At 40.7% G+C, this 21,392-nt stretch overlaps 1 pseudogene; it reads right to left on the bottom strand.

The window, feature by feature from the left end:
* Nucleotides 1–1,034: 1,034 nt before the first annotated feature.
* Nucleotides 1,035–11,430, bottom strand: LOC101704384 (piwi-like protein 4 pseudogene; annotated as a pseudogene).
* Nucleotides 11,431–21,392: the final 9,962 nt, after the last annotated feature.

Raw genomic sequence — 21,392 nt, 5'->3', positions numbered from 1 at the left:
TTCTGGCTCCCTCCACTTTGGCCCCCTGGCCCCCACTGTTTCATAACAGGACAGGTGTGCTCCTCACCTGGGCCTTTCACTTGCTGTTCAATGGTTTACGGTCTTCTCCTCTGTGTCTCCCTTGTTTGTTCCTCTACCTCCTTAACCCTTTGCTCAACTTCATGACCATCCAATTTACAATTCTAACTGCCTATCCCCCATCCCTTCCTTGTTTTATTTTACTGTTTTTGCATCCTTGTAATAAGCATAGTCACCTATTTATTCTTTTCCTTCTTCCCTCCCAGAGAGCAGAGCAGTGTCAGGTGTGTATGTATATGAGGTCCACATACTATTTGCTAAGTGCTGCATGGAGGCATGAAAGAGTGAATGGGGCACACCTGACTTGCATGACCTCTGCTAGCAAGTACTAGATACTCTACTGTCTAGAGCAAAGGCTCCAAGGGGACTAGAAATTTCTTTTAAGTGCTCAAGAGGACACAGGTGACATGTGGATAACATGCTCACACCCTCTCAGCTACCAAGTAAGGCTGGAGGTTTTAGCCTCAAATTCTGTGTTCATAACCTTGTACCATTTCTCTCTCTCTTTTTTTTTTGATGCTCTGAACTTTTTTATTTCTAATACTTAAACCGCTCCACAAAATACTCTGTAACACTTAAAACCTCCACAAAACATCAGTGAGGGGATTAGACTCCATTTATCTACCATCAACACATCACACAAACACTTATTTTCTTAGAAGATATTTAACTTCATGGGGTTCCTTTAGGTGATGGTATATTTTGATTCTATATACCACAATTAGAATTTACTCCAAGCATGTAACTTTCAAAAGATAAAACAACATACTTTTCTTCTAAACTGTTTCAGATTAAGATATATTTGGGTTTTGTCTTTATTTTTATTTTCCTACAAGTTAGACCTAAGCTCAATCCCCTTTCCCCAGTCACAGCCTCAATCTTCTGGCAGATTTGTACGAAGTCTACTACAGCAACCACTTCGATTCTTCATCTCCTGATGCCAGTGGCTCAAGTCATCACAGGTAGAAGAGATAATTGGCTAATTCCAAGTTTGGCTCCTTATGAATGGTCTGTGCTACCAGATAAGTCAGCTTGTGTGCATACTGACATGGAGCTGGGATACTGATTAAGCCCTGCCAATTGTAGTACAGGCAGCACAGTTTGAATATTAGTCTCTGTATGTGGTCAGGCTTCAGGCCATTGTCATAATAGATGACATTATAGTGGGTGGGACTAACAGTTCCCCTACAGGCAGCCTGAGTAATCAAGTAAAAGTCATACCATTCAGGACACATTGCTTCTGATTCCACGACAGTGCCAACCAGGGCATTCTGTACAGTACAGTTCATTTCTGTGAAGAATAGTGGCAAACATTTCTTTCTGTCCACAATCACCGACAATCTGGAGCTTGTCTTTGAGCCAGACTCTGCCACACTGCTAAGCAGCTGTGGGACTTCATATTCGATAACTGCTTTGAGCTGCCCATCCCCTACTCTGTCACAATACGCAATGATCCATGCCAGCAAATCGTGGTTGTGCTTATACCACTCTTTGAGTGCTCCAGTCATGAAGACTTTTAAGCAATCTGCAATATTAGTCGTTGTTCTCTGAAGTATGCAGTGGGAAAACTACCTGGTGATTCTGGGGTTAATACTGGCTACAAACCCAACCACCACCACTCCTTGCTGAGTGTGTCTTTACAGGTATCAAGACTGACCAGCATCAGGGACTTAAAAGATATCTCCACAGCCCACAGCTCGCCTCCAGGTTTACAGTTCATCTGCAAGGCAATCTTGGTGGCAACACTCATCACCATTCCCTGTTTATTCAAGATCCGAGAAAGCACACATTGGCTCGGGTCTGGGCAGTCCAAATTCAAGTATTTTTTTAATGGAATCATAATAATTCTTCTGATTAGAAAGCAGAATGCACATGACCAACTGGACATCAAGATCAACATGTTGTTGGATTGCTCTAAGGAATGCAGCTGTATTTTCTTGTACTTTTATGATTTTTGGGTACCCCACATTAAATCCCATGGAACTTCCAACTCTTCACAAGCAGCTCAGAAAGTCCTCAATCACATTTTCAGCTGTTACTACATACAATCAACCATTTATTCAAAGACTGTGCATTTAAAATCTTGCAAGTTCATATATCCTTGGACCAGTCAGCAGCAGACATAGGTTGACATACATGGTCTTGCATTAATATTTTTTCTGAAGGCACAAACCAGCCAGTCAGAGACATTTGGCTTCCAAAGTGCAGGCCCCAGGTCTCCAGCTCAAAACGAGCATCCTTGTTTCTCTGGATATCATCAGTGAGTCTAGCCAGGCGCTGCTGCTGGCCCAGAGAGCTAAAATGCGTTTCTTCAGCCACAGCCTTCATCAGTTGGAAATCAGAGGTTGCCTGGCCAGCCAGGCCTGTTAGAAAGCAGAGCTCTGGTATCGGGTGGACAATCTTAGACTCAGCGTTGTCATTTCTCTTGCTTTTCAATAGACTAACAAGCACTGGCTGGTTTAGGTCAGATAAAATAATATATTACTGTTTGTAATAATCTATGTAAGTGATCTCAGAACCATCCTGCCTCTGAAAGGCATGTGTCGGTTTCACAGACCACTCAATGTCATCAATGCAATAGGTTTTGTTATTGTACCTTGTAAGAACAATGAGCCCTATCAGCTGTTGCTCATACGTTTGGGTGAAGCAGGACATACCAATTTTGCAGCAGAGGTCAGTCATGAATTCCAGAACTGTCTCATTCTGGAGGACTTTATAGCTCACATCAGCACCAAACAGAAGCCTGCGCTCAAAGTGTGACACAGAAAGAGCAAACCCAGGCCAAAGGGATAATTTGTGCTGGGGAATTTCCACCGGCTCTGAAGGCTTATGGAAGTTCTGTCCAATTTGGTACACAGACAACTTTTTTAAGATCTTTTTAAAGATGATATTGAAGACCTGGATTGCACACGGAGGAGCTTGAGGGCAGCTCCCTCATTAGAGTAACAGTCATCTTTACAGTCTCACCTTTTTGAGTTTCAGTTGATAATTCTGGGACAGTTTGCAGAGGTTTTAGTCCATAATCGGCAGACTCCAAGGCACAGATGACAAACAGGCATGGCAGAGCAGAAACACCATGGCGTGCCCCATTTCTCTCTTGACACACACACTGATATTTTTATGGACATAACAGCAGCTGGGCATGTGGCTTCTAGAAATCCAGGGACAGTGACATCCTCACTCACCACCTTGGCCAAATATTTGGCCTAAATGGGTAGGAAACAATAAAAAGATTTTTCAGTTCTGGGCAAAGCAGAAGTGTGACACTAGAGTCTTGGAAGCTTACTGTGCTCCTCATGTACTTCCAAGCCACTCCATATCCCTGCAACCAAAGGTAAAGCTTTTTGGAATTTAAAGTCTAACTGATCATGCCTAGGCTTATTTGAAAATTCTTCCCAATACTATTTTGATGTTTACTTGTTTGCTATCTCACAGGCTTTTTATGTCATCCTTCCTAGAATGTAAGCAACTGAGAAGGGATCTTTATGCTACATACCTGTGATAGCATTCTTTCCACCCATCGGGATTAAGTAAACATTTATTGACTGATTACTGTATGAAAATGAACATGTAGATCTCCTGGATAATATATCCTGCTAGGATCTTGGTGTTTGCAGAAGTGTGCTGTAGAGAAAGCATGGAGCTTAGATACACACACCTCAGTTTCCATCCTGGTTCTATCTTTTGTCATGTGTTAGACCTTGGACAGATGCCTTAGCTCACCTCAGCCCCAGTTTTCACATTATAAAACAGGCACAACAATACTTGTCCATTGGTTTATTTGCAGGATTAAATAAGGAATGGTCCAGGACTTGTGCTGATTCCTGAGTTAGGACCGGAATTGGTTCCCCTCAATGACAGACACTACTCCAATTACTGAGGTAGGGCACCTGTTAGAGTCAGCTGAGAGCAACTCCTTTCTTTACTGAAGGGCTAGAGCTTCCATGGAAGCATTTCCTTAGGAGTTCCAGAAAGAGAAGTAGAGAAAGTCAGTAGGAGGACAAGCCATCCAAACCAGCTCCTACAGAAGATTCTCCCCACATGGAAGATAGTGCTCCACTGCAAAAGGGAGCCCTGATCCTAGGCTCAGGACTAATTCAGAAAAAGATCCAAAAACACTCCACCCCATCCACAAAAGTCTGGCATTAGCACCAGGATAGTGGGAAGCTGAGCACTATGGGCCAACAGAGCTGCAGAAGTCCTGCCTGAGCCCATTTCTGTGCACCAAACTTGTCCTGTCAACCATTTCCAGGTGCAGATGCTCACTTGCCTCCCCTGTGTCTTGGAACCAGTGGAATGGTTGGCTCCTGAATCTCCTCCCTGCCCTCCAGACTTGGCTCACTAACCCTTACTGGGTAGTATATTTGATTATACCCACCCTGACCCGGCCCTCGGATTCTCCAGGCAAAGGGAATTACTTTCCACTCCATAGCATAGACCTGCACTGTCCCATACAGTGTCATCAGCCCCACGTGGGTACTGAGCACTTGAATCATTGCTATTCCACGTTGATATGTGCTGTGAGGGCAAAAAAAAAAAACAGACTTTGGAAAGTTAGCATTAAATATGTAAAATATCCTGTTGATACCTTTGTAGGCTGATTATATATCAAAATGATAATATTTTGGACACAATGGGTTAAATAAAATGCACTATTAAAATTAACTTCAAATGAGTATTTTTGTTGCTCTTTTTTTTTTTGCTTTTTTTACATAACTACTAGAAATTTTTAAATTATCTTGGTGCCTCAAACTTGTGGTTCATGTTATATTTCTGCCATATCGTAGTGGTATGGACTGTCCACTACACTGTATGGTTATTATTTGTTTTATCTCTGTCTCACTTCAGGAAGATCAGGAATAGTGCCTTCCAAAGCCCAGAGAGATGTTTCATAAATGCCAAATATTTCATAAACCAAAAAACACCTCATAGCTATCCAACAATTCCAAAGTATTCGCAGAAGTACTAGAAATCATGTGCTACAGTGAACTACCCATGAGACTGGTCCCTTTGGTGCATACAGGCGATAGCACTCCAAGTGAGTTGCTGGTGTGCACATTCACATGTTTACCACAAGCATAAAAGAAATTCCAAATCTACCCTGGACCTTATGCATGTAAGGTCAGGCTTGTACACTTAAAGGTGGATTAGGTGGGCAACTAATCTGTAATATATTTTAAGTAACTGTTGCCCTTTCTCAGAATTAGGCTGTCTTAGTCAGCAGCTCTGTGTATTTCCTTGCTGTCCTATAGAGTCCTTGGACCAACAGAATGAGGCTCTCTTGTGGGCCTAAAAAATTCAGAATTCTGCATTGCAGCCCCTACCTACTGAGACAGAAGCTGCACTTTAACAAGCTTCCAGGTTAATTGCTAGGCTCTTAAAATTTGAGAAGACTGGGCTATGGGTTTTTGTTTCTCGACTCTCAGGAAGAGGGCCACCTGGGAACTTGGCTAAAATTCCTTTTCTTTCTTCACACATCTTTTGCTAAAAATGCATTGAGCTTTCACTTTATGTAAGGTGCTATCCCAGGGCCTGGGATGTGAGGATGAACCAGAAACATGGCCCTTGTCTCCCCTGACTGATGAGCACTCACTGTGTGTGGAGGTAGCTGGATACCACAGAATGACACAGAGCTCTGCAGGAAGGCTCTGAAGAGGTCGGGAAGGGTGCAAAAGAGAATCTATACATAGCTGCTTCTTGAATTTTGCATTCTGAGGTGTCCAGAGAAAACGAAGCAGCCAATACTGCCTTTCTGTCCAAGAAGGAGACTTTCCCAGAATTTATCTCCATGGAGACCCAAGAATCTGCAAAGTCTCCATCAGCATCCTGGCCTCCAGACTCAGGTTTGAACACTTAGTTTCCCTTTACCTGAGTCTCCGGGGTAGAGGGAGTTGTCTTTCTCTGGAGAAATGCATATTATTTTTAGTCACATCTGTATGTTCCTGGAGAGCAAAAGCAGCTCAAACTGGATCCAAAGCAGTTTAAAACCATGTTGTGGCTGGTGAATTGCCTTAAAACCTCAATGAGCTCTCACCAGAACAACAAGAGAATTTAGTTATCAGAATTCTTTTCCTCCACTTCTACAATCCCAACTCCATTCACTTAGTTAAATTAATTGAGTACCTATGGTGTGAACTATGAAAGTAACATAGTCTTGTCCTAGCAAGAAAAACTAGTGGGTCAATAGGCAATAGCTTAAATAGCTGTCTCTGGCTCCCATTCCTTCAGAAACAATAAAAAATTAAATGCTCGGCCTATCAGCCTCTGGGTACTAGAAGGATCCCTGATTCACCCTGCCACTTTCCTATCTTATCTCAGCATTCCAGCCCTACTGAGAGCCTTTGTCTGAAAGAATCTGCCCATCTCTCACCCCCTCTCCCCATTTCTTACCTGGCAAAGACCTATTCATCCTTAGATCTCAGCTCCAGGGATGACTGCTCAGGAAAACTTCCAGATGCTCAAGAGACTATCTGTATAAGCACCAACCCTGCCCTGTGCTCCTGGAGCCCCTACCTTACACCTTACTTGAATTCTCTTCTGCCATTCTTATAGGGATCCTGAATCCCACAGACTTTTATATGCTACAGAATCCAAAAATGTTCAAGCAAGGGAGAAATAAGGGTAAAGTTTCCAGCTTCAATAAGAAGAGTATCTTAAGCAAAGGAAAAGACTACAGACCCAGGAAAGTTTAAATGCCAGGTCTAGGGATATTTTAAAAATACTTTTTTATTTGTTTTTCACAGTATATATAGAAGGAAGGTATTGTCCTCATTTTTCAGTTGAAGAGGTCAACACTCAGTGGGGTTCAGTCACTTCCTCAAGGCCAAGGGGCTGGTACTCATGAGCATGCCTGTTTTCCTAGGAGTCTTCCTCCCAGGGAGGCTACTAGAAAAATTCCTGTATGGGAAGATGAGGAACTGGAAATACTTGACCTGGTAGATGTCATGGGGGAAATCAACAGAGTGGTGATGTGGGGCCTGGTGTGGGAAGAGACCCTCATCCACAGCATCCCAAGACCTCTTCGCTAATTTCCTTGGTACCCTGTGCTTTCCCCCATCAGAGCATTTGTCAGAGGTTTACAATTCCCAGTCTGTTTGCCTGGCTTCTCTACTTCACGTGTCTTAGTATCCACTGCTGGGTCTCCTAGTGAAGCAACCAGCCTCCATGGATGTGAGGCAGAGCTAACTGATGTGAGGCAGTGAATAATAAATGACGGGGTGACTGAAAGAGTGCCAATGCCAATGACAGATTTATAGCGAGCAGTGCTTAGAGAAAAGCATCTATGCATCAGTCAGCCAGAGCAGGCAGGGAAGCTCCCTGGAGTTTACCTGGGGTGTTTGCCTGTAACAACCTGAGAGACTTAATCCAAATAAAGAACAGGACTTTTCCAGGTCACAGTGAAGTGATTGGATGGGGCAAGGCTGCAGCACGAAGCCTCAGAGCAGGCTCTGCTCAGGGCATTCAAGGCTGGGTACAAAATCAATAATTCCACAATTGCAAATCTCAGAGAATCCTCGTAGTGATTTATTGGTCAGTCCATTTGGCACTTGAAGACAATTTATGCCACAACTTGTAAAACTTTAAAAACATGAAGCACTTGAGAGTTTGCAAGGATACACTTTGGACAGAGAGAATCCACATGTTGGCTCTTAAAATAGCATCTATCTCAAACTTCTTCTGTTCCCTATCTGGAAAAAGATCAGAGATAGTTGCAGAATGTTTGTTTGGTTTTGGGTTTTTTTGAGGCAGCTTCTCCCTATGTAGTTTAGGCTAGTCTTAACCTCTCTATGTATCCCAGGAGAACCTCAAAATCACAGTGATCCCCTTGCCTCAGCCTCCTGAGTGGCATCCACCACCACATCCACTTTACTTGCAGAACTATAATCACGCTTTATTCCCTGGAGGCTGCAAAAACTTCTCCTCGCACCCTACAAGTGTCTCAATATCTCCCTCCCATCTCTTTATTCCAGCATAATCAACTTCTTCATCACCTCCTGAACTCAGATTGAGGCTGTCACCTCCTTCTAGTTGGCTTCCAGCATTTCTCTTTTCCTCATCCCTGTGTCCATACTGCTAGAAGAGAAGTTTCTCTAAAGGCTGCCCAAAACTAAAAGTAAACTCACAACTCCATGAGATGTCACTCAAGACCCTCCACCCACCATGCTGCAGCTGTCAGCCTCCCCCCAGGACCGACTGACCACCATGCTTCTGCATGTTTGTCAGAACTACAGTCGGATGTTGAATGCCTCCCTAAGGTCCATCTGCAAAGGCTTGGTTCCCAAGTGGCAGGACTGGAAGATGGTGTGGGCTTTAAGAGGCAGGGCCCAAAGTCTCACTCCTCTCCTCTTCTCCTTCTCCCTCCATCCCTCTGTCCCTGCCCTTTCCCCTCCTCCCTCCTTTCTCTCTCCCTTAGTTCAAGGTGTGACCACATTCTCTGGCACGTGCTCCTGCCATATGCCGCTCTCACTGGAGGCCCAAAACAGTGGGGGCTCTCAAGCTTGCACTTGAACCTCCACAACTGTGATCCAAAGTAAATCTTATTTTACTTCATAAGTAGCCTGTGTCAGGACTTTTACTGTAGTGATATGAAGCTAATACAACCAGCCATAATACTTAAGCCAATTCCTAGGTCCACCTATTTTTAGGCATAATATTACTCCTAGCCTATGATGCTTTCTCTCCAAGACCCCCATCAAACTGCTACTGGCCATCCAGAATTCCTTCAGATGTTACCCCCTCTCTGAACTTGATCCTAATTCCTTCAATGAAAATTATCTCCTCTCTTTATATGTCCCCATAATAACTTCTTTGGTTCTGTCATATTTTTCAAAAGGTTATCTTTATTGGAGTTTGTCAGGTAAAAGGGCCGAAGACCAAGACCAGACCAGGCCACAACAAGCCTTTATTAGGGGAATAGATCTGCCGGGCTGTCTCTGAACAAAGGAGAGACAAAAGCAATATGGCTGGGGCAGGGAGAGTCTTTTATAGAGACTGGGGTGGGGCTTGTAGGGGCTGAGGCGGGGTTGACTGAGGTAGTGACTAGGGAATGGAGGAGCCGGTGATGTCACTAGGTGGTAGGAGGTGAGCGAGTATTAGGTTACTCTCTAGGTGGGACGAGGGGCATGCTGGGAGGAAGGGTTTATTCTTTGGTGGGAGCAACCATCTTGGCATGACGTCACACAGGGGAGGGGGCAAGGCACCATAGGAAGAGGGCAGCTACTATACATAATAGCTGCTGAGGTAGTGGGAGACCTATCAGAGTTAACTTCATGAAAGTCTGTGAAGGCAGTGCCATTGCATGGTGGTCTCAATTTGTATGTTATGGTTAGGTCTGTTGGAAAATAGCAATCTGCCCATAATCAGCACATCTGTGGGTTGTTCCTCTGTTCTTTGCAATGTAAGGGTTTCTGTATTTAGTGACCCTAATTAAAACTCTTAGCATATCAAAGGAAACATCAATAATTAAGTTTGGAAATTTCCATGATTTGTTACTTTGTCAAGCTCAATAAACAGTACTTTTCCTCCTTGCTTATAACTCTTTCAGAGAAAGCTGTGAAATCCTGGACCATACCCTGTAGTAAAAGGAAATACCATAGATGATCATTTTTAAACCCTTCCCTCTATTTTTCTCTCCTCTTGCAAGTAAGGGAATCTATATGTCCTTTAAGACTATGCACAATGATGTATTACCATTTCCTCCCTCCTAGATAATTCTTATCAACTTAGAAGAATGTGCTGGAATCCCCATAGTTAGCAATCTTCTATTAACCTAATTCCACACTCCAGAAATGCCACCAGCAAAACTTCTTAGAAGAGATTGTCTATATACTCCCCATCCACACTTTCTCACTGTCTATTCTCTATTTTTAAATTAAGTTCATATTTGTACTGCATTTGAAATATAGGTCCATTGTGGAAAATCAGAAAATGTAGATAAGTAAAAGAAAATTAAAACTACTCCTAAGGGCAAACAACTACAACTACAAGGTAAACTACATTTCACAGCTTCTCTTGTTGTTAGGGTAAACATCTCTGTATTCCACTGATGAATGAGACACATTATTTTCATTCACCAATGATGTGTAAGTGATAGTGGTGCATTTTACTTCCTGACATGGTCCATAAATCCCCCTATGTGCATTCCTCTATATTCTTTCATCTTCTTGCAAGACTGAACGGCAAAGACTAGAGTACTCCTGGCTACCATGTTTGGAAAATGGCATTGTCAATATCACTCTTGGTTTGTGAATGACTTCTGGAAATGGTCCTGAGGATAAAGGGCCAATGAAGAAACATCTATTCAAGAAAATCTATGGAAATTCAGGAAGAAATTTGAGGGTGCACAGTATCTGAACCAGGGCTTCTCTTTTCATCTACAGGCTCAACAATATGACAACTCCACCTCAGATGACTGCAACCAAAAACACAAAGCAGGACTTCAACATTTCTTACCCTGTCCTTAGCACCATATTGCCATGGCCAAGTTGTCTTAGTGCATATTTTGTTACTGTATCAGAAAACCTGAGAGTGGGTAATATATAAAGGAAGGAAGTTTCTTTTGGCTCCTGGTTCTGGAAGTCTAGAAGCATAGCAAGAGCATTTGCTCAGCTCTGGTGAAGGACACATGCTGCTCCACATAACAGAAAAGGGAAAGGGTCCACTTGTACAAAAGAGGAAACAAGAAACAGTGAGCAAACTCAATTCACTGTATAACCACCTATTCTCATTGTAACTAGTTCAGTCCTGCAAGAATTCACTCCAAGCCTTAACCCTTGATTACCTTATTATGTCTCACAGGCCCCAGCACCCCTCAACACTGCTGCTGTGAGGATCAAGCTCTCACATGAGCTTTGGGGTTAATATTCAAACCATAGAACCATTCTCGGATGAGTATAGCAAAAACCTGTGTAAGGAAGTGTCCCCTTCTTCCTCCCAATTACCACTTGCCTAGGAGGTGGCACACTGAGAAAACCTGGCCTTTGATAGCTCTTTCTTTGACTCAAAAGGAAGTGGCCCCACACCAAGAGAGGCAAGATGAGAGGATCCCAGACTCATAGCATAGAATTGTCACTCCAACAGAGGACTGCAAGGGCCAGGGATTTAGCTCAGTGTTTCTGGCACCTGTCTTGCAAGCACAAGGTCCCAAGTTCGATCCCTGGTACTAAAAAATAAAGAAAAAAAAAAGTACCAAGAGAGGACTGTCATAATCCATACCTTCAGAGTCACAGTCCTGGCTCAGCAATACCTCATTTCTTCCAAAAGGAACTGGTGTGTTTGCAACAGACCATGGAGAAGTTTAAGCCTAAGGACACTTTCAAGAGCAATAGAAGTTTCTAGTGTGAAGAGATTCATGGCCCTAATGAAGATATAACCACTGTGCAGGGTGGCTAGTTTGCAGGAGAGGAATGGTGAAGAAAATGGCCAACAGGAACTCTCCTGGGGTCAGAACACATATCGAACACTGACCTCAGAAACTCTTCCCTCACAGAGTGACACCAGAAAGATGATGGACAAGGAGATCCCGGACTATGTCTCCCCAACCACTACCCACCAACATATGTACCTCTGAGAAAACTCCAGAGTACAAAGAAGCCTTGAAAACCCAGTGGAGCATAAAAACCAAGGGTGGCCATGCAGGAAAGCATAGGAAGCATTTTATGTCCATTACTCTGACCCCCAGTCAGTCATGGATCTGCAGTGCCACCAAAGATCTCAGCAGCCCTTCCTGCCACCACAGACACCCACAGCCTTTGCCACTAAGGATTCCCACAATTACACAGCAGTCCAAAGTAGAGTGCTCACTGCTACCCTCCTTCCCAGAGCAAGAGCTATGTCCATCCCCAGTCTGGAGTTCTCTTTTCATCTACCTCTCCAATGGCTCAGCAATATGGCTGCTCCACATACCCACGCTGCCAGGGTACCACCTCATGTATGCTCATACCCTCAACCCCAGTGCTGTCATCACTGCACATGCACCTAAACCACAGGTCACATGGCTACACCCTTACCCCAAACCATGATGTTAAGGATGATTCCCACAGCTATCACTTCCCTTTGCAGGAGAAAGGAAGCACAGGAAGTCACAACCAAAGAAATGTAGCAACAGGCTCATGTTCCAGGAATTCCCTGGTTTTACCATCATCCTCAAGCAGCTAGCTTATTAGCATAGGAGACTGGCCTTTTGAAGACACAGAGTGCCATCTAGGTGAGAATACAAAGATAGAGCAAGACTCTCCAGAAGGCTGTACATGCTTTGAATCAGCATGCAAAATATGTTAGTGATTTTCTCTTATCTGGGATTTATAAATCTAGGAATCAAACGGTGGAAATAAGAATGGCACCAGTAATGATTCAGTAGCAAAATATTTCCTTCTGGGGAGACTGTGAGGACCCGCCCCGGGTATGCCCACCAGCCGCCAGCTTGGCTGCACCATCAGAGCTGTCGCAGGTGGCTGTGCCCTGCTCCGTCCAGCTTGCCCCACCCACTTGCAACCAGGAGACTGTGAAGAACCGCCCCCCGGGCATGCCCACCAGCCTCCAGCTTAGCCCCTTGGGCACCTGCAACAACAGGCCCCACACCCCCCACCTCTGGCCTCTTGGCTGTGCAGGTCCCTGGTTCCACACTACAGAGGCACAGGGGGACATAAAGATCATTGTGCTGAACTGCAGAAGTGAACAACAGAGAGAGGCCTCTCTCAGGCTCCCTGATGATAACTGAAGCCCACTGGAAAAGTGAAGAGAATCTCTGCAATAAAGGCCACCATACATGGTAAATTAGAGGGATCATCACCTCCCATTTGAACCTGGGCTATCTTCAGGGGAAAGGCAGCTAGAACCTGTAATAGAACCTTGCAGAGTTCAACCCTGCAGGAGGACAGGGAGCTCAACTTGGGACTTGCAGCCAGAAATCTGCCTGACTCTCATGGGTCTGGGAATGGCTTACTGAGACTTATTGACTTATAACTGCAAACTACTGCCTACCTTGTTTATTGTGACAAAAGAGACATACCCTGAAGGAGGCCCTTTATTTTTATCTTTTATTTGTTATCTTCAAAATTACCATTGTATTTTTTGCTCTTATTTTTAATTTTTTCTTGTTTTTCTACTCTTTTAAAACTTTTATTTTTCTGCTTTTTCTTTCTCTCTTTTCTTTCTCTCTCTCTCTCCCTCATTCTCTTGCTGTCACACGTTGTTCTTCATCTCCCTTTGTGTTCCTGTTCTGGCCCTAATTCTTATTTCTTCTTTATTTTTCTTTTCTTCTCTTTCCTTCTCTTACCTGTGCCCTCTGGCCTCACTGCTAACCTTCCCCTATCCCTCTACCTACCTATTTCTCCCTCCTCAACTTAAGGCTAACTCTCCATCCTGAAGGGTAAAGTTGTTATATTGAAGAGTTTATTCACTATAAATATATGTTGGATTGTTCCTTGATTTTGATTTAATTCACACAGTTAAAGCTGATAGGTTAATAACCACCACAAATTATCATTTTCTAAAAGCTACTTGATGCTATTGTGTTGCTGATTGTATCACTTGGGCTAAGGTGTTGTCATTGATCTAATCAGTTGTCCTTCCGGGTATAATGAAAATGAGATAGCCACAGAGCCATTTAGAGACTCAAAACCTACAGGCAAGCTATACCTGGAAAATACCTCTGAGAGGCAATCATTCCATAAGGATACTAAATGCATCAACAAAGGTACTTACAATAAGCAACTTCAAAATATCAACCCAGGAACCAAACCAAGGACAGTAACAAAAACAAAAATGAGAAGACATTTAAGCAAGTCACAAACTCAGACTTCCACCAGACAAAAGGCAAATTTTGGGAGAAATGAGGTGGAAAAGTCTGATAATCAACCACCTGGACACCCTGAACTGATAGCAGGAAGTAACAAAACAAATGAATGAGGCTCTAGAAAAAGTCACAGCAGAAATAATCTCCCAGATAACTACAGAGATGGTGAACAAAGTGAAAGACATGATCAGAGGCTCTGGAACAGAAACAGATAAAAAAAAAATAGATGAGCTCAGAAACATGCTGGAAGCCAGGAATGTCTAGCATAAGAAAGAAATGGAAACAATGAAACAGATTCAAACAGATATTCAGGAGATTAAAAACTCCATTGAAAGCACGCATAGCACATTAAGGGAATCTGAAGATAGAATATCAGATATAGAAGGCAGGGTTGCAGCTAAGGACCATGAAAACAGAGATTTCTAAAAAATAGTAAGGGACCATGAGAAATCAATCCAGCAGCTGCTAGATGATGCAAAGAAGAATAACAAGACAGAAGTGCACAAAAAAACAGGAGAAAGTACAATTGACATTTAAAAAAAATGTTCACAGAAGTAATAGTGGAAAACTTCCCAGACAGAGGTGGAGAATTGGACACACAGATAAGTGAGGCATATAGAACTCCAACCAGCCATGGTCAAAAAAAATCTACACCTAGACATATAATAGTCAAGATCCCAGAAACCCAAAAAAAGAACAAAATCCTACAGGCAGTTAGAGGAAAGAAGTAAGTCACCTACAAAGGAAAGCCCATCAGAATCACTGCAGATTTTTCAACACAAACCCTCAAATCAAGAAGAGCCTGGAGTGAAGTATTTCAAACCCTAAAAGAAAATAACTTCCAACCTAGGCTGTTGTATACTGCAAAATTATCTTTCAAAATTGATGAGGAAATTAGATATTTCCATGACAAAGAACACCTGAGAAATTTCATGAACACCAAACCAGAACTCCAAGCAATTCTAAGCAATATCCTAGAAAAAGGCAATGAAAAAAATAGACTGACAGAATGGATTAAGAAGCAAAATCTAGCAATATGCTGCATACAAGAAACACACCTAACTCAAAAAGAAATTCATAGACTGAAAGTATAAGAATGTAAAACAGTTCTCCATGCCACAGGAACCCAGAAAAAAGCAGAGGTAGCAGTCTTATTTGCAGACAAAGTAGATTTCAAACCAAAACTAATTAAGAGAGATAAAGATGGTCCCTACATCCTTGTGAAGGGAAAAGTCCAAGAGGAAGAGATGACAATCCTAAATATATATGCACCAAATACAAATGCCCCCAACTATACAAAAAAAAAAATTAATGGACATGAAAAACCAAATAAACACTAACACAATTCTAGTGGGGGCCCTCAATACCCCACTATCACAAATAGACAGATCATCTAGACAAAAAAATAACAATGAAATTCTAGAACTGAACCAAATGGTTGAACAAATGGACTTAATAGATATTTACAGAGTGTTCCACCCCACAAAATCAGAATACACATCCTTTTCAGCTGCACATGGGCCATTCACCAAAATAGACCACATACTAGCTTATAGGATATGTCTAAGTAAATGTAAAAGAATTGAAGTTACCCCCTGTATATTATCAGACCATAGTGCAATAAAATTGGAGATCAATGACATAAGAAACTGGAAAACTCCCACAAACACATGGAAATTAAATAACACCCTCCTGAACAACCAAAGGGTCACAGAGGAAATTAAAGAAGAAATTACACAGTTTCTACAAGTAAATGATAATGCCAGTACAACATATAGGAATCTATGGGACACAATGAAAGCAATTCTATGCGGGAAATTCATAGCAGTGAATGCCCATATTAGGAAAACAGAGAGAACTCAGATAAATAATCTAATGCAGAACCTCAAGCTCCTAGAAAAGAAGAGCATAACAAACCCAAAGCTCGTACAAGAGAGGAAATTATAAAGATCAGAGCAGAAATCAATGCAATGGAGACTAAGAGAATGATACAGAAAAAATCAATGAATCAAACAGTTGCTTTTTTGGGCTGGGGATTTAGCTCAATGGTTCCGCCACCTGCCTTGCAAGCGCAAGGACCTGAGTTCAATCCCTCGTACCAAAAAAAGAGTTGCTTTTTTGAAAGAATAAATAAAATCAATAAACCCTTAGCCAACCTTATCAAAAAAAGAAAAAAGGCTCAAATCCATGCAATTAAGAATGAAAACGGTGAAGTCACAATAGACCCATCAGAAATCCAGAGCATCATCAATATCTACTTTGAGAACCTGTACCCTAATAAAATGGAAAACACAGAAGAAATGAACAGATTCCTAGATACATATGAATTTCCAAAGTTAAATGAAGAAGATATAGAAATTCTAAACACCTCAATTACAATGAGTGAAATTGAAAATGTGATAAAAAAAAAACTTACCAACAAAGAAAAGCCCAGGTCCTGATGGCTTCACTGCTGAATTCTATAAGACATTTAAGGAAGAACTATCACCATTACTCTTTAAACTCATCAAGGAAATTGAAAGGGAAGCAAGGCTTCCAAACTCATTCCTGGAAGCAAGCATTACTTTGATTCCAAGACCAGGGAGAGGTACAACCCAAAAAGAGAACTACAAGCCAATTTCCCTAATGAACATAGATGTAAAAATCCTCAACAAGATACTGGCAAACAGAATACAAAGGGCCATCAAGAAGATCATACACCCTGACCAAGTTAGATTTATCTCAGGGATACAAGGATGGTTCAACATTTGTAAATCAATAAATGTAATACACTATATTAACAGAGTCAAGGACAAAAACCATATGATCATCTCAATAGATGCAGAAAAGGCATTCAACTAAATCCAACACCCATTCATGATAAAAAAAAAAAAAACCTACAGAAAATTGGAATACAAGGTCTTTATCTCAACTTGATTAAGGCTATCTATGAAAAACCAACAGCCAACATCATACTACATAGTCAAAAACTGAAAACTTTCATGCTAAAATCAGGAACAAGACAAGGATGCCCACTATCACCACTCCTGTTCAATATAGTTCTGGAAACATTAGCCACAGAAATTAGAAAAGAGAAAGAAATAAAAGGAATAAAGATAGGAAAGGAAGAAGTTAAACTGTCATTATTTGCTAATGATATGATACTTTACATAGAAGACCCAAAATACTCTGCCAAAAAGACTTCTAGACTTAATTAACAGATTCAGTAGAGTAGCTGGATATAAGATCAACACTCAAAAAACAATAGCCTGTACTTCAACCTGCCAAAGATTAAAACTAGACTCATACCTATTACCATGCACTAAACTAAGATCAAAGTGGATTAAAGATCTAAATATTAAGATAGAAACACTAAATTTGCTGGAAGATAAGTTAGGTAGAACTCTTGAAGACATTGGCATAGGAAAAGACTTTATGAACAAAACCTCAGTAGCACTGGAACTAGCACAAAAAATCAACAACTGGGATCTCATCTTATTAAAAGCTTCTGCACTACAAGAGAAACCACCTACAGAGCTAAGAGACAAACTACAATGTGGGAAAAAATTTTCAGCACCTGTACCTTAGACAAAGGACTACTACCTAGAATATATAAAGAACTGAAAAAAAAATCAGACCCCCCAAATTCAAAGACCCAATTCAAAAATGGGCATCTGAAATGAATAGAAATTTCTCAGACAAAGAAGTAAAAGCAGGAAATAAATATATGAAAAAATGTTCAGCATCGCTGGTCATTCAAGAGATGCAGATGAAAACAACACTGAGATTCCACCTCACCCCACAAAGAATGGCTGCTATCAAGAAACCATCCAGTAACAAATGTTGGCGGGGGTGTGGAGAGAAAGGAACCCTTCTCCACTGTTGGTGGGAATACAGACTATTGCAACCACTGTGGAAATCAGTATGGAGATACCTCAAAGAACTAGGACTGGAGGTCCCATTTGACCCAGCTATCCCACTGCTAGATATCTTCCCAAAAGAATTAAAAGAATCATGTCTCAGTGATATACATGCAGTTTATAGCAGCACAGTTTGTAATAGCTAAAGCTTGGAAACTGCCCAAGTGCCCATCAACTAGAAAATGGATAAAGATGATGTGATTTTTTTATGAAATGGAGTACTACTCAGCCATAAAGAATGAGAAACTAGAGACATTTATAGCTAAATGGATGCATATTGAGGCAATACTCTTAAGTGAAATAAATAGGACACTCATATGTAAATACCTAATAGTTTCTCTGGTGTGAGAAACTGAAAGTGTAATTAAGGATTAAAACAAATAATTGATAATTTGAAATAGGAAGAGAAGGTTCAAAGGGGTAGGGGTGGCAGGAGGGGAAGGGGAGAGATCAGAGTTACAGGCTGGAATTTGGAAATAATCCATATTTATAGATTGTGTTTAAAACTATAGGAAGAGATGCAGATAGAGACTAGGCTGGAGCTCATCAGTGGGTTGGGAAGGAAGAGTCACTGAGATCAAAGGAGAGAAGTGTGTGTTTCCAGAAGAAGCATATACAACTATCTACAGTACACAATACTCAATAGTGTGATAAATGACTGTTACTGTTTTAGGTACTTATCATAACATGCTATGCTTTTCATCCTTTAGAGCATAACCCTACTTATATAAGAGTTTATTGTAAAACAGTGTGCTACTATGCCCATGGTAGCCTCATGTGTCTTGTGTTTAATGGCATATTTGGTTAATATCAAAGGGCCATCACAGATGATTGACATATACCTTCTCAATTTGCACTTAGAAGTTGGCACTCTGTGTGATACTTTGCAATACACGCAGATGAAATTGCCTAACATATTTCTCAGATTATATTTCTGTCACATGTCACATGACTGTATTGAAATTTAAATTTTAAAAAATTGACCTGTGTGGAATCTACTAGCTAATTAGATTTTTTTCCAGACCACTATTTGTTCAATATTAGTTCTGAAAATCTTTCTTAAAAAACCACATCCTTTGATGTCTTGTTAATGCTTGAGATGTTTTTTTTAATTATATGGAAACACGTTTACATACTTTTCAGTTTTACTTTGGTTGAGTTCTATTATATTTGAATATTATTATAGTTTTTTCCCTTGCATTGCTTTTCTTTGAATAATTTTAATTTTTGTATATGTGTGTGTTTAGTGAATGATAATAAAATTATACATTTGAAATTTTTTTTTAAATTTCCTTCCTATTCCCACAACTTTATGCTCCTCCAAACTGAAAGTCAACCATCAGCTGATAAATGGATGAACAAAACATAATATTGCCTGGTTTGGATCTTAAATGCTCCCTCCGAAAGGTTCATGTGTTAAATGTGTATTCTTAAACTTGGCTCTGTTGGGAGGTCGTAGAAACTTTGAAGACCTACCAGAAGGTCTTAAGGTATTGTGGCAAACCCTTGGAGGAAATAGTGGGACCCTGGACTCACCTTTCTCTCCCTTTGCTTCCCAGCCACATGAAGTAGCAGCTTCTTCCTCCAAGTGCTACTGCCATGATGTACTTCCTTGTCATGGACCCAAAAGCAACGTGATCAACTAATTATGAATTTAAACTTCTGAAACCATAAGCCCAAATAAATTCTCCCTTTTTAAAGTTGATTGATCTCATACATTTATGATGGTAATGGAAAGCTAACACATGGATATATATGTGATGGAATATTATTCAGCCATAAAAAAGGTGACGTTCATGGCACAACATGCATGAGCTTAAAAATACTGTGGTAAGTGAGAGAAGTCATTCATAAAGTAACATCCAGAATAGGGATATTAAATCAGTAGTAGTTGCTTACAGTTGGGAGGGTGGCAATGATGTAATAGTGGGACAATAGTTAAAGAATACAGGAACTCTTTTCAAGGTGGTAAAAATCCTCAAAAATTGATGTGATGGTTATACATATTTATGAATATACTAAAATTTGAATTGTACATTTTAAATAAGGTAATTGTATGGTATGTGAATTATATCTCAATAAAACTGTTGGAAAAATTTTGAATAGTTGAACATAAAAGTCTATTGTTATAAATGCAGCCTACCCTAAATAATACAACCCATAATCTCACAGTCCAGTGATATATTTATTTTGATATTTATATTTGATGGCTTATTTTACATGAATAAAACTTTTTTTAAAAAGACAAACTAATATTCTGTAACCTGTATTTTTCACCTAATTGATTATTCCCATCTCCTATGTCAATAAATATGCTTTTTTATTTTAATACCCAGCATTAAAATTTGTTTTATGATATCATAAAATCTTGGGTTTTGACAATCTTTTAATATTTATTTTATCAAAATAGTATCAATTTTTAATTTTTTTTCTTTACAATTTCTTCTTACTGTCATGAGTTACATTCTAGAAGGTTCTCTTGACTTTATAAACCAATCCTTCTATCATAGTTTAAATTTCTAATCTCCTATCTTTTTCTCTGAGTGTTTCTTATAGTAACTTTTTCACATATATAAAATTCTCTCTTAGGTCTCTGAACAAAAAAAAAATCAAAAAAAATTTCGATCCCTGGTACCAAAAAAAAATTAAGTCTCTGAAGATATTAATTATGGATTTTTGCAGTGTTTGTCCAATCCCTACATTGTCTGTTTTCTCTGGGTTCTCTTTTCACCTTTATTTGTTAGCTCTGTTCTCTCTGTTTCAATATGGACAGCACTTCAGATGCATGTATTCCCTTGGCTTTCTGTTCATGTTTATGCGTAAGACACGAACACATAACCAGGAGCCTCAGAGTTCTGTGTGTTAACTGATGAGCACTGTTGTACAGTCAAGGAGTGAATGTCTGACTCCTTTGTTTTGTTTCCTCAAATATCAGCATCTAGAGTTCTTTTGACTTATACTGACATTTTCTCCAGGACAAAGTCCTCCAACCTGCTGCCCTGAACACATCTGCATGACTGAGGAAGGCAGTGAGAGCTGGAAGTACGTAGTTTCCCTAGGTCCTCCTTTTCTATTCTCTTGCCTTCATTTAATCCTTATATGCATGGCTGAACCCAAGCCCAGACCTTCCTCACATCAGCCTCTTCCAGGGAATCACTCTCACTTCAACCCCCTCTAATCAGTTCTTCATCCTTGTTTTCTACCATGAAGACCTTCTTGCCCAAGTTCTAAGTGGCTTCCATCTTGCCAAATTCAAAGGATGATTTTCTGTCCTCACTTTACTCAGCCTCTCAGAAGATATCAACACAGTTTGGTGTTTCCTCTTTCTAGAAATTCCTTACTAATTCCTTGATGAGAGCCCCCTGAGACCTTGAAATTCATTTCCCACAATCCTTTGTACATGTAAACCAGACATATCACTCTCCTACTTAAAACACACTCACATATATCATGTTTTGAATGTATCCAGTCTCCTTGCCATGATCTCCAATGCAAGACTTCATGTTATTTCTCCCTGATGGTCTCCAGATCATCTATGAAAACTCTCTGTCCTCAGTGAACCCCTGCTACCCTGGCCTTCTTCCTGTGCCTCAAACATAACTAACTTGGTCCTTGTCTTA

Source organism: Heterocephalus glaber, unplaced genomic scaffold, assembly GCF_053883595.1.
Source record: "Heterocephalus glaber isolate CG9 unplaced genomic scaffold, H.glaber_assembly_v1.0 deba00000347, whole genome shotgun sequence".
Classification (NCBI taxonomy): domain Eukaryota; kingdom Metazoa; phylum Chordata; class Mammalia; order Rodentia; family Bathyergidae; genus Heterocephalus; species Heterocephalus glaber.
This window is presented reverse-complemented; position numbering and strand designations above follow the sequence as displayed.